We start from the raw sequence: 14881 nt of genomic DNA, 5'->3' as shown, positions 1-14881 counted from the left end.
GTCGAAGCTGTTGGATGATTGCTGAAGAGATTTCTCTCTCTCTCTCTCTCTCTCTCTCTCTCTTTCTCTCTCTCTCTCTCTCTCAGAGCCTCCCAATGCCCTAGGGTTTTGTGTGTTTTGCTTTAGGGTAAGAGAGACACCTGTTCCACCTCCTTTTCTGTCTTACTCTCCATGGTAACAGCTGTGACCATGAGGCCAACACAAGCATTTGTGGGTGGAGCCAGATTCTTCACGGGCTTCTCTTGATACCCTCTGCTCTTGGTGTGGGAAATTAAGCAGGTAGAGAAGAGAATTTGATAAGGTTAAAGCCCAATAGGGGCAGCAGAGCTGAGGTCAGTGTGATCACCTCTAAGGCTTCAGTCATCCAGCTGAGCTCTTTTGGCCACCATTCTTTGTGAGTTATGTTTTTCAGGGACTTTGAAGACAGTTTCCTTGGGAAATGTGTAGTCTTTTTTTGGACTTGAGTTTCTATAGTGATGATGAATTCTTGACTTTGTATTCTGACAGAACCCATGGCATCTATCCTGTGATCCTCTGTTTCTTCCCTTGCCCACGTAGATTAAAGGTGTTGTTTTGAAAGTGTTTTGCCTGTTGGTTTTTCCAGTATTTTTGGAACAGGAACCTAAAGCCAGATGGGGATTTCTGTGAGATTCATGATCTCGAGACAAGACTGTGGAATTCTTCCCCAAATTGAGATGGGAGTGTTTTGCTAGAGAAATCTAGTAATGTCCTCTACCCAGTACTGACGTCACCTTTTTTTCTCCTTCAGATTTTGCCCAGAAAGTCTTTGCATTATAGTAGGAACTCCATGTTTTTAGACTATTGTGGATCTAGAGTGGAGCCATGGATTTTTTTTTCCAAACAGCTTTAATGAAATACGATTCACATACCATACAATTCACCCACTTAAAGTGCACAATTCAAATGGCTTTTAGTACATTCACAGAGTTGTTATCTAACTTTTAGAATATTGAGATCATTTTCATCACCTCCAAAAGAAACCCCATACCCTTTAGCTATTAACCCCCAATTCCCGCATCCCTCCCAGCCCTAGGCAATCACTAATTACTTTCTATCTCTAAAGATTTGCCTATTCTGAACATTTCATATAAATTGAATAATACAATATATGGTCCTGTGTGACTGGCTCCTTTCACTTAGCATAATGTTTTCAAGGCTTATCCATGTTGTAGTACGTATCATGGATTTTTAGAAATGGGTATTTTGGGTTGTTTTCTGTTTGAAGAACGTTTTTTCCCCCCCGTCTTGTTATTTTGTCCTTGCCATTAAAAATGATTCTTTTTTTTTTGGACTGTGGTGTCCTCTGGTGAGTCAGTCTCTTCTTTTTGATATTCCCCAGTGAAGCAAAGTGGTTCTTCTAGGATTGGGATGTGCTTATTCTGATTTGCCACTGTCATCTGATGAGGAAGTTAAATTTAAGTTCTGCAGTTTCCCAAGATAGATGAATATGGAGACAACTCACCAGAGTGGGAAGTTACTGACCTCAGAACTTCTCTTAGGAGTTCTCGTATGTCTTAATTATAAAAGAAATTTCGTTTGGGGGTTTAAAATGGAAATGGGCTCTGTCTCCTGGGAGCTGTTCAGCAAGGTTTGGGTACTGCCTTCCCTAGGGCTGGAATTGCCCTTATGTTGCTGTCTGACTTTCTTATCTTGGCAAGCCCAAGGAGCCCATTCTTAGAGCCTTCTCTTTCCACATTATTCATAAGAAGTAATGCCTTTACACTGGGAATGGAAATTGGCCTTCCTGATTTCCCCATTGACTTTGAGAGCAGGAACCTGAGGTCAGTGATGCATTCCATCCTGGACGGATGGTCAGAGGAGACACGAGGGGATTTTCACCCTTGCTAAGCATAAGGAACTCGGCTGTGGGAACTTCTGCTTGTAAATCATAAAGGCTGTTTTTTAGGGTCTAGGTTAAAAGTTCAACCTACAAGAGGTGTTCCTATTTTTATGTATTTATTATTAATTTTTTTTTTTTTGCGGTACGCGGGCCTCTCACTGTTGTGTCCTCTCCCGTTGCAGAGCACAGGCTCCGGACACACAGGCTCAGCGGCCATGGCTCACGGGCCCAGCCGCTCTGCGGCATGTGGGATCTTCCTGAACAGGGCCACAAACCCGCGTCCCCTGCATCGGCAGGCAGACTCTCAACCACTGTGCCACCAGAGAAACTCCTATTATTAATTTTTTAATAAATTTATTTTTGGCTACTTTGGGTCTTCATTGCTGTGTGTGGGCTTCTCCCTAGTTGTGGGGAGCGGGGGGTACTCTTTGTTGTGGTGCACGGGCTCTAGGCGCGCAGGTTTCGGTAGTTGTGGCACACGGGCTCGGTAGTTGTGGCACACGGGCTCAGTAGTTGTGGCACACGGGCTTAGTTGCCCCACGGTGTGTGGGATCTTCCCAGACCAGGGATCGGCTTCAGGGATGTCCCCTGAATTGGCAGGCAGGTTCTTAACCACTGTGCCACCAGGGAAGCCCCCCGACGTATTTATTTATGGCTTTGCCTTAAATAAAGCAACGCTTTATTGTGAAAGCAACGCTTGTCAAACGTTAATATGCATAGGAATCTCCCGGGATCTTGTTAAAAATGCAGACGCTGATTCAGTAGGTCTGGGGTGAGGTTGAAATTCTCTATTTCTACCAGGCTCCATGGTGGTGCTGTTGCTGCCTCTCCTCTACCAGGCCAAGGGTGTGGTAGAGGACTTGTGGGAAGAGTGTGGACACAGACTTTGGCTTGGGACCAGGCCCTTGGGCTTGGGTGCTCCAGTGATCTCCTCTTTCTCCCGGAGAGGGTGGGTGGAGCCGGGAGCTCCTTGGGCGCATGCGTGCTCGCTCCCCTCCTCCCCACCCGGAGTCTAGGGAGGGTGGAGGTTGCGTCGGCCTGTTGCTAAGAGACGCGAAGGCGGTAAGGACCAGCGGCGGGGGAGGGTAGCGGCGCCCGGCGCTCTCGGGAGCCCAGCTAGAGCTGGGAGAGCAGATGGCGGGGTGGAAGGGTCGGAGCCTCCTGGGATCGGAAATTCAAGGATTAGTGGACCTTCGAGGGTCGCAATGCTCGGGTTTGTCCTTATGCATTTTTAAATGGTTACATTTAAATGGTTATATAAGTACCTACATAATATCCTTGATTTTGCTGCTTGGCCTGCAAAATCTAAAATACTGTCTGGCCCTTTGAAAAAAGTTTGCCAGCCCCAGACATTTCTTACCCCAGACTTGGAATCAGCCATTTCCAAAAATCCTGGTTACTTTTAGTGGGAAACCACAGTTCAGAACTACAAACTGGGTGCTGGGGATGCTCATTGCTACTGGTTTAATCATTGTTTCTAGGTTTTTATGGAGGACACAGACAGGGAGAATATATATTTACAGATAAAATGTTCCATTAGAGGGTTTTAAGTAAGGGAGCAACATGATCTGATTTACGCTTTTGAAAGATCTTTCCCCTGGGAGAGAATGAACTATGGGGACAAGAGGGGAAGCAGGAATGCATATTAGGATGCTGTTTTCCAAGAAAGAAGTGGTAGGACTGCAGCAGTGGAGACAAGAAGTGGTTGGATTCAGGCTATATGTGGAGATAGAGCTACCATTTATATATATATATATATATATATATATATATACACACACATACATACACACATACATGCATATATATATATGTAGCTGATGGATAGGATGCAGGGAAAGAGAAAAGACCAATTTCTAAGTTCTGACCTGAAACTAGGTAGGTGGTGTTTCCATTCACTGACCTCAGAAAGCCTGGGGAAGCAGGTCCGTGGAAGGGAAATCAAGAGTTTGTTTTGGACACATTAAGTTTAGACATCCAAGTGGAGATGTCACTCAATGTTGGATATAAAAGTCAGGAGTGCAGAAGCAAGATCAGGGTTATAGCTATAGATTTGGGAGTCACTGGTACATTGGTGGTCCTGGAAGAGAGCACCTAGTGGAAGAGCAGGATGGAGGAGAAGAGAGGAGAGTCATGTCCTGGCCTGTATTCTGGGGAGCTGGAAGAGGAGACCCCTGCAGGGAAGCCTGAGAAAGCCATGGGGGTCAGGAGGAACACTGGAAGAGAAGATGATGTTCAGGTAGGAGGGAGTAGCTGTATCAAGTGCTGCTGAGGGCTGAACAAGATAAGAGCAGAGACCTAATGAATGGATTGGGCAAAGTGGGAGAAGTTTCAGTGGGATGGTTGGATGGAAAGCCCAGCTGGAGTGAGAAGCGGGGGTGAGAAGGTGGAGACAGGAAATAGAAACAACTTTGGAGGGATTTTGCAGAAAAAGAGAAGCAGGAAAAAAAAAAAAGTAGAGTCTGGAAGGAGCTGTGGGCTCTAGGGAGCATGTTTACTTTTTTAGGCTGTGCCGGGTCTTAGTTGCAGCATGCAAGCTTCTTAGTTGCGGCATGCGGGCTCTTAGCTGTGAACTCTTAGTTGCAGCATGCATGTGAGATCTAGTTTCCCGACGAGGGAATGAACCCGGGCCCCCTGCATTGGCAGCACAGAGTCTTACCCACTGGACCACCAGGGAAGTCCCCAGCATATTTATTTTTGAGAACTGCAACATTAAGTCTTGTTTGTATGCAGATGGGTATGATCCAGTATGGAGAAGAAACTGACAAAGCAAGAGAATGAGAGGATCATTTCAGTAGCCGAGTTTTTAAGTACTTGAAGGGATTGAAAAATTCAGTACAAAGTGGAGGGATAGTCTGCAGCCACAAGCAAGGACACTCCTTCCATTACAATAAGAGGAGGAGCTCTGGATACAAATGCAATAGGTCAGTGGATCTAGGGCTGGGAAGGCAAGGGAGGACTCACCTTCAAGCATCTGTTTCCTTAATGAATATGCAGTGAGGTGAAGAGGTGAAATTGCCGTCTTGAAAGAGAGAAGATTTACTAGGGAAGTGCGGTAGGATTAGCTGGTAGCATTGGCTGCTCATTTAAGATTTGAGGTTTCGATTTACACTGAGACTGATCAGCACAATGGGATTTTCTCCATCCATGCTTAGCTGCTCAGGTGCAAGCACACAGCAGATGGATTATTGGGTGTAATTAGGGCTGCAGTTCTGCCATCGGAGTGTGATGGAGGGAGGGGGGCAGGCATGAGTAAGGGTGTTTGCAGGGAAATGTTTGAAGTCCTGAACCTTGGCCCGTATTCGAGTGCTAAACACTATCCCTACAGGCCCTCATCTCATCCAACAGCCTTGGTTAGTATCTTGGCGCAAATCTTAAAACTCAAACCTTAAACAAAAGCATAATGGAAAATATATGTATGTATATATGGCTCCTCCCACCCTCCCTCCTTCGGAAGCTTTGTTGTTTAAGGTGGAGAAAGAGATAAGAGAGTGTTAGCCTGTAACATTTTATGTCATTTTTATTTTATTTTTTTTTGCGGTACGTGGGCCTCTCACTGTTGTGGCCTCTCCCGTTGCGGAGCACAGGCTCCGGACGCGCAGGCTCAGCGGCCATGGCTCACGGGCCCAGCCGCTCCACGGCATGTGGGATCTTCCCGGACCGGGGACTGAACCCGTGTCCCCTGCATCGGCAGGCAGACTCTCAACCACTGTGCCGCCAGGGAAGCCCAGCCTGTAACATTTTAAAATTATGTTAAAGAGATAGTCACGATAGAGGCCAGAAGACATTGGAAAGTCATCTTTAAAGTGCTGAAAGAAAAAAACTATCAACCCAGAAAGCCATATGCAGCATAAATATCTTTTTGTTTTCCTGTTGTGTTTACTTTTTTAAAAAATTTATTTTATTTTTGACTGTGTTGGCTCTTTGTTGCTGTGCGCGGGCTTTCTCTAGTTGCAGCGAGCGGGGGCTACTCTTCATTGTGATGTGCAGGCATCTCATGGCGGTGGCTTCTCTTGTTGTGGAGCACGGGCTCTAGGCACACAGGCTTCAGTAGTTGTGGCGTGCAGGCTCAGTAGTTATGGCTCACGGGCTGTAGAGCACAGGCCCAGTAGTTGTGGTACACGGGCTCAGTTGCTCCGCGGCATGGGGGATCTTCCCGGACCAGGGCTCGAACCTCTGTCCCCTGCCTTGGCAGGTGGATTATTAACCACTGTGCCACCAGGGAGGCCCTTTTGTTTTTGTTTTTTGGGGTTTTTTTGATGGAACAATGCTTTACTTCAGATGAATATCTTTTAAGGCTAAAGACAAAAATGAGAGTGTGGGAATTCCCTGGATGTCCAGTTGTTAGGACTTGACGATTTCACTGCTGGGCTTGGGTTTGATCCTTGGTCGGAGAACTAAGATCCTGCAAGCTGTGCGTCAGGGCCAAAAAAAACCCAAACCAAACAAAAACAAAAACAAAAAACTAAGAGAGTTTATTGTCAGCCAACTGCACCACAAGGAAATTCTTCAGGCTGAAGGGCAGTACTACCAGACAGAAAGTCGAGTCTTTAGGTGAATGGAGAACACTGGGGATGGTGACTGTGAATAAATATAAAAGGCTATCTTTTTCCCTCAGTTTATTTAAAACACATTTAACTGTTTAAAGCAAAGGAATTTTGCAATTGTATAGTTTTTTTTAATTGCTCCTGTCCTTTATGTTATGTAATATATATGACTAAGAATTATACAGTTGCAAAGTTCTTATAATTTACATGAGGTGGTATAATGTTTACTCTAGGTAGACTCTGGAAAGTTAAGGATATATGTCATAATGCCTAGAGTAGTGGTTCTTAAAGTGTGGTACAAAGACTTTGGGGGGTCCCCAAACACATTCAGGAGGTCTTCAAGGTCCTCCTTTTCCCAACTACGTATGTTTGTAAGGTGTATTTTCTTCATATATGCCAACCCAAACAACATATCCCAGCAGATTGAATACAGAAGTAGATTTGAGCATCCATCTGTCTTTTATTAAGCCAGCCGTTAAAGAGTTGCAAAAATGTAAAACATTGCCTCTCTTCTCAATATATTTTTGAAAATAAATTTTTCATAAAAATATGTTTTTTATGCAAGCATGTAATGGTTTTCATTTTTATTTTAATTAAAAATAAATAAAATTTTTAGTTTATCTATCTATATCTCCCACATAAAAGACCCCTCTCTGGGGGGGTCTTCAATACTTTTTAAGAGTGTAAAGGGGGCCTGAAACCAAAACACTTGAAAATAGCTGCTGTAGAACAAACACTCAAAAATAATGCAATGAGAAGCACTATTCACAGTAGCCAAAAAGTGAAAACAACACAAATGTCCATCAAACAGAAGAATGGATAAACAAAATGTGGTATATACATCCAATGGAATATTCCTCAGGCTTAAAAATGAATGAAGTACTGATACATGCTACAATGTGTATGAACCTCTAAAACATTCTGTTAACTGAAAGAAGCTAAACCAAAAGGCCACATGTTGTGTGATTCCATTTATATACAATGTCCAGAATAGGTACATCCGTAGAGGTAGTATAGATTGGCAGTAGCCAGGCACTGAGGGAGGGGGGAATAGGTAGTGACTGCTTAATGAGTATGGAGTTTTATTTTGGGATGATGGAAATGTTTTAGAAGTAGACAGAGGTGATGGTTGCACAACATTGTGAATGTACTAAATGCCACCAAATTGAACATTTTATTTTATTTTATTTTTTTATTTTTTTGCAGTACGCGGGCCTCTCACTGTTGTGGCCTCTCCCATTGCGGAGCACAGGCTCCGGACGCGCAGGCTCAGCGGCCATGGCTCATGAGCCCAGCCGCTCCGTGGCATGTGGGATCTTCCCGGACCGGGGCACGAACCCGTGTCCCCTGCATCGGCAGGCGGACTCTCAACCACTGCGCCACCAGGGAAGCCCCAAATTGAACATTTTAAAACAGTTAATTTTGTTATGTAAATTTTACCTAAAAAAAAAAGAGGACAAAGTATAGTTAAAAAGCCAATAGAGAAGTTAAAATGGAAAAAGAAGATAAGAAAGGAGGAATAGAGGAACAAATAGAGGAATAGAGACAGAGAAAACAAATAGAATGGTAGACCTAAATCCAACCTTATCAAGCATTATATCATCAGGACTTCTCTGGTGGCACAGTGGTTAAGACTCCGCGCTCCCAATGCAGGGGGCCCAGTTTTGATCCCTGGTCCGGGAACTAGATCCCACATGCGTGCTGCAACTTAGTGTTCGCATGCCACAACTAACGAGCCTGCCTGCCACAACTAAGACCCAGTGCAACCAAAAAAAAAAAAAAAAAAAAAAAATTACATCATCCCATGACCTAGCAATTCCTCTTCTAGATATTTAACCAAAAGAAATGAAAACATGCATTTTCAAAAAGACTTGTACATGGATGTTCATAACAACTTTACTTGGATTAGCCAAGAACTTGAAACCGTCCAGGTGTCCATCAACAGGAGAATTGTGGTATGGTCACGTGATGAAATACAACTTAGCACAGTAAAAGAACAAACTACTGATATATGCAACATGGATAAATCTCAAAAACATGCTGAATGAAAGAAGCCTTCCACAGGGCTTCCCTGGTGGCGCAGTGGTTAAGAATCCGCCTGCTTGGGCTTCCCTGGTGGCGCAGTGGTTGAGAGTCTGCCTGCCGATGCAGGGGACATGGGTTCGTGCCCTGGTCCGGGAAGATCCCACATGCCGCGGAGCGGCTGGGCCCGTGAGCCATGGCCACTGAGCCTGTGCGTCCGGAGCCTGTGCTCCGCAGCGGGAGAGGCCACAACAGTGAGAGGCCCGCATACCACAAATAAATAAATAAATTAAAAAAAAAAAAAAAAAAAAGAATCCGCCTGCTAAGGCAGGGGACACGGGTTCGAGCCCTGGTCCGGGAAGATCTCACATGCTGCGGAGCAACTAAGCCTGTGCGCCGTAACTCCTGAGCCTGTGCTCTAGAGCCCATGAGCCACAAGTACTGAGCCCTCGTGCCACAACTACTGAAGCCTGCGTGCCTAGAGCCCATGCTCCGCAACAAGAGAAGCCACCGCAATGAGAAGCCCGTGCACCACAGCGAAGAGTAGCCCCTGCTCGCTGCAACTAGAGAAAGCCCGCGTGCAGCAATGAAGACCCAAAGCAGCCAAAAATAAATAAAATAAATAAAAATAAAATAAATTAGATCAAGATATTTAAAAAAGAGAAAAAAAAAGACGACTTCCACAGAATATGTACTTCATGATTCCATTTCTACAAAGTTTTAGAACAGGGAAAATAATTTTTTAACCTGATATATATATATTTTTTTGGTGGTGCTATGAGGCTTGTGGGATCTTAGTTCCCTGACCAGGGATGGAACCCGGCCCCTGGCAGTGAACGCGACGAATCCTGACCACTGGGCCGCCAGGGAATTCCTTAATCTGATTTTTTAAATCTGATTTTTAAAAAAGTGGTTGCCTCTGAGGGTAGAGCAGACATAGACTTAGGAAGGACTTGAGGGAACTTTCTGGCATGATGGAAATGTTCTTTCCTCATAGGAGTTGGGTTATGCTATTGTATGCATTTGTCAAAATTCATGTCAAAACATTTCCCAGTATGTAATTTTTCCAGTTTTTTTAAATGTGGTTAAAAAACACATAAAAATTACCATCTTAACCATTTTTACATGTATGGTTCAGTGGTATTAAGTACATTCATGTTGTGCAACCATCACCACCATCCATATTCAAAACTCCTCCTCTTACAAAACTGAAACTCTGTACCTGTTAAACAATAATTCCCTGTTCCCCCATTTTCTCCAGCCCCTGGCAACCACCATTCTATTTTCCATCTCTATGATTTGGGCTACTCTAAGTAGCACATATAAGTAGAATCATACAGTATTTGTCTTTTTGTGATTGGTTGATTTCACTTAGCATAATGTCCTCAAGATTCATCCACACCGTAGCATAATGTCCTCAAGGTTCACCCACGTTGTAGCATATGTCAGAATTTCCTTCCTTTTAAGGGCTGAGTAATATTACGTTGTACGTATAGACCACATTTTGCTTCTCCATTCGTCTGTTGATGGATGCTTGGGTTGCTTCCACATTTTAATTATTGTGAATAATGCTGCTATGAACATGGGCATACAAATATCTCTTTGTGACCCTGTTTTCACTTCTTTTGGGTATATACCCAGCAGTGGAGTTGCTGGATCATAAGGTAGTTCTATTTTTAATTTTTTGAGGAATGACCATACTGTTCTCCACAGTATGGCTGTACCATTTTACATTCCCACCAAGGGTCCCCATATCCTTGTCAATACTTGTTATTTTCTGTTTTTCTGATAGTAGCCATCCTAGTGGGTTGTGAGGTGTTATCACAGTATTTTTTTTTAACATGGAGCATTTCACAGAACTTGCATGTTGTCCTTGTGCAGTGGCTGTGCTAATTTTCTCTGTTTCAACCCAGTTTTAGTATATGTGCTGCCAAAGATATATTTTGCAAACAACAACAACTTCTGAACATGCAAAAAGAGTTGAATTATTTTTGTTAACAAGGGTAAGGGTGGAAAATGCTAGAAAAAAAAACAAACCCTAAACAAATAGAGTCTGTTGATGATATGCATACTGAAATATTTAGGAGTGAAATGTCCTGATATTTGTACCTTACTTTGAAATGCACCAAAAATTGGATGGATTGGATTGATGGATGGGATAGATGTGTGATAAGGTGATAAGGCAAATATAGGAAAATGTTAACAATTGTAGAATCTAAGTGGTGTGTATATGAGTGCTTACTGTAAAATTCTTTCAACTTTTCTTTATGTTTGAAATTTTTGTAATAAATCTTTTTTGGGGGATGAAATTTTCTTTGTCTTGGAGAAGTTTTGCTCTGAAGGACTGAGATTCCTTTAGTGAATGTGGGACGCGAAGGGCTGAAAGGACCCCCTTCACTAATGCCGAGCCCTCAAGGGGAAACTGTGTAGAACCAACTGGCCTGGAATTCGGACCCTTCAGGTATATATGTGTTTTGGGGTGGGAGGGGGAGAGAGTAAAAGGATCAAGGGGACCAGGTATGAAGAGTGGGAAAGAGGGAAGGCAATTAGAATCCACCTTTGAATTTCCATATGGACAAGGAGATTACAAATATTACTGGTTTTCCTATTGTTTTAGGCACTTAAAGCTATAGAGAATCAAGATAGCAATGTGAGCTAGCGGAAGTCCGCTGGCCGATTGGGCAGGATTTCCAAATGACATGATAGCACCAGGGCTTACAGTTTGGTTCTCAGGATTGCAAATCCAGAAACTAAAACATCTGGGTAGTTCCCTGGTGGCCTAGTGGTTAGGATTCCAGGCTTTCACTGTGGAGGCCTGGGTTCAATCCCTGGTTGGGGAACTGAGATTCTGCAAGGCATGTGGCACAGCCAAAAAAAAAAACAACTGAGTGTGCCCGGATCATGCTGGCCCACTTCACAGGCGATTACTACACAAGCCAGAACGAAGAGACATGGAACTGCCAAGTGAATCAGACACTTGAGGCAGATGGCCATTGCATTCTGTCTCCCGTGGGAATGAGAACAAATGTCTTAGAAGCGTCCTTGGTGAGCAGAACAAGGTAGCAAGGGGAGTGAGTAGGATGATGGCTTAGTGGCTGACATCACTGACCTCGGGTGGCTGGATGCATGCCTGCAAATCCAACTGGAATGTTCACCTGGGCCAAACTTAGCATATACTATCCCCTGGACAGAGCTGGAGACACACTCTTGCATTCTTTTTTCATTAGTTTTTTTTTTTTTTTAAATGTGGACCATATTTAAAGTCTTTATTGAATTTGTTACAATACTGCATCTTTTTTATGTTTTTGGTTTTTTGGCTGCGAGGCATGTGGGATCTTAGCTCCCTGACCAGAGGTCAAACCCACACTCCCTGCATTGGAAGGTGAAGTCTTAACCACTGGACCACCAGGGAGGTCCCAACTCTTGCGTTCTTGACCCTTGGTCTTCTCCTTTCTAGACCTTATGCTTCTAGACGCCATGCATCTTCTATTAACAGATCTTTTCTTCATATGACACAATGGATTAGGTTGTGACATCTCAAGTCAATTATCCCATGACTATTTTCCATGACTTTTTAAAAAATTTATATTTATTTATTTATTTATTTTTGGCTGCGTTGGGTCTTTGTTGCTGAATGCAGGCTTTCTCTAGTTGCAGCGAGCTGGGACTACTCTTCGTTGCGGTGCACAGGCTTCTCATTGTGATGGCTTTTCTTGTTGCGGAGCACAGGCTCTAGGCATGCGGGCTTCAGTAGTTGTGGCACACGGGCTCAGTAGTTGTGGCGCACAGGCTTTGTTGCTCCGTGGCATGTGGGATCTTCCCGGACCAGGGCTCGAACCCGTGTCCCCTGCGTTGGCAGGCGGATTCTTAACCACTGCGCCACCAGGGAAGTTCTTCCATGACTTCTTAACCACACCTTTGCATGCCACCTGTAGCAACAGTCAGAGGTACATAAAATAACCTGTGGTTGGGGGGCAGGAGGTGCTAAGAACGTAGAAAAGGTGATGGTAGAGATAAATAACCTGTTAAGTACCCCAGACTATTTAAGTCAGACCCTGTTCAGGGTTTCTGATCTCTATGGGTTCTGTTTGGATTTTAATCCTATGAGTTTTTCATGCCTCTCACTTACCCTTCCCAGCTGATACATGGAACCTTTTTTTTTTTTTTTAAAGAATGATTCCTCCTCCTTCCCCTTCATTTTATTTTTTAATTTTTAAAATAAATTTGTTTATTGATTTGGCTGCATTGGGTCTTTGTTGCTGCGCGCAGGCTTTTCTCTAGTTGCGTCAAGCAGGGGCTACTCTTTGTTGCAGTGCGCGTGCTTCTCATTGCGGTGGCTTCTCTTGTTGCAGGCACATGGGCTTCAGGAGTTGTGGCACGTGGGCTCAACAGTTGTGACTCACGAGCTCTAGAGCGCAGGCTCAGTAGTTGTGGTGCACGGGCTTAGTTGCCCTGCGGCATGTGAGATCTTCCCGGACCAGGGCTCGAACCCGTGTCTCCTGAATTGGCAGGCGGATTCTTAACCACTGTGCCACCAGGGAAGTCCTGGAACCATTTTTGATACCTTGGAGAGTGGCATTTTTCTGTGCACTCTGTTCCTATAAATGCATTTTTGGTTTCAGCTAAAGCAAGACTCTACTTACCACTAATGTTGAATCTGATGGGATCTTCTCTCATCATCTCAGCTGCAGCCCCTAGCAGAGCATTCTTTACCTGATTGGCAGATAGAAAAGTGTACAACATCACTACCTTGGCTAACCGAGGTATTGTAGGTGTTTGTCAAAACTCATGTCAAAACATTTCATGGTGAACTGAAACAGACTCACAGACGTAGAAAACAGACTTGTGGTTGCCAAGGGGGAGAGGAGTGGGGGAGGGATAGATTGGGAGTTTGGGATTAGCAGATGCAAACTAGTATACGTAGAATGGATAAACAACAAGGTCCTATTGTATAGCACAGGGAACTATATTCAGTATCCTGTAATAAACCATAATGGAAAAGAATATGAAAAAGTGTATATATATATATAATTGAATCACCTTGCTGTATAGCAGAAATTAACACAACATTGTAAATCAACTATACTTCAATTAAAAACATTTTATGGTGTATAATTTAAAAAAAACTGAAGCAATATTGAATCTAGTTGATGATACGCATGCTGAACTGTTTAGGGCTAAAGCGTTCTGATATTTGCAACTGGCTGTGAAATGCATCAGAAATAGGCTGAATTTAGAGGTATTCATTTTAGACAGTGGGGAGAAGGACTCAAAACTTGCAGGCCATGTATAACAGAGCACCGTCATTTAGATACTGATTTTTTTTTTAAGTAGTATTTATTACACATTTTTCTAATTTCAGAAGAAGAGCATGTGTATTGTAAAAAAGCTGAAGATTAAGTAGTTTCATTTAAGCGTGGTTGTGAGTGATGGGGTTGTGTCATGGGCCTGAGATGATTTGGTGCTGTGAGGGGAGGGAAGGGCAGGTAAGACGTATGGAGAGTGTGTCAAGGAGCCCAGCCCTGTGGCTCGGCAGTGTGCTTGACTAGCCAACAGTGCTCACTGGGGGAAGTGTCTGGGTAGCTTTCCCAGGGGCTGCACAATTAAGAATCTATTCTCAAGCCAATCATCTGTTGATGGGCACTTGGGTTGCTTCCATGTCTTGGCTATTGTAAATACTGCTGCTATGAACATTGGGGTGCATGTATCTTTTTGAATTAGAGTTTTTGTCTTTTAGAAGATGTGGTATGTAGACAATGGAATATTACTCAGCCATAAAAAAGAATGAAACATTGCCATTTGCAGCAACATGGGTGGACCTAGAGAATATACTTGGTGAAGTAAGTCAGATAGAGAAAGACAAGTATTATATGATACCACTTATATGTGGAATCCAAAAAATAATACAAATTAGTCTATATACAAAACAGAAACAGATTCACAGATATAGAAAACAAACTTATGGTTACCCAAGGGGAAAGGGGGGAGGGATAAATTAGGAGTATGGGATTAACAAACTTATACCTAAAATACCTAAAAGCAACAAGGATTTACTGTATAGCACAGGGAACTCTATTCAGTATCTTATAATAATCTATAATGGAAAATAATCTGAAAAAATATATGTATAACTGAAGCACTTTGCTGTATACCTGAAACTAACACAATATTGTAAGTCAATTATACTTCAATTAAAAAGAGAAAGAATCCATTCTCCTATCAGAATTGACCAAGGGCAGTGGTTCCTGTGGAGTGTTTTTTCCTTCCTTGAGAGAGTCTGGACTAAAGAAATTCTATATGTAATGCTATGAAAACATCTCCAAAAGTGAAAAGAATAGTGTGATTGTATGCTACTACTGTGTACAAAGGATGGAAAAAAACCACACATCCATATTTGCTTGTAGTGCTCTGGAAGGGATATACGTAAGGAAGAACAGTGGTTTCTGCCAGG

At 43.2% G+C, this 14881-nt stretch overlaps 1 protein-coding gene and 1 non-coding gene across 5 annotated transcripts in view; one reads left to right on the top strand and one right to left on the bottom strand.

Moving 5' to 3' along the window:
* SPATS1 (spermatogenesis associated serine rich 1) overlaps positions 1-14881 on the top strand; it is a 53946-nt gene that overhangs the window by 1183 nt on the left and 37882 nt on the right. The gene's annotated exons all lie outside the window — the stretch shown is intronic.
* On the bottom strand, positions 10266-10370 carry LOC117314003 (U6 spliceosomal RNA). The gene has a single exon (XR_004528694.1). It is a non-coding gene; the product is annotated as a U6 spliceosomal RNA (small nuclear RNA).

This window comes from Tursiops truncatus, chromosome 10 (genome assembly GCF_011762595.2).
Source record: "Tursiops truncatus isolate mTurTru1 chromosome 10, mTurTru1.mat.Y, whole genome shotgun sequence".
In the NCBI taxonomy this organism is placed as follows: domain Eukaryota; kingdom Metazoa; phylum Chordata; class Mammalia; order Artiodactyla; family Delphinidae; genus Tursiops; species Tursiops truncatus.
The sequence above is the reverse complement of the archived record's forward strand: the minus strand, read 5'-3'. Positions and strand labels throughout refer to the sequence as shown.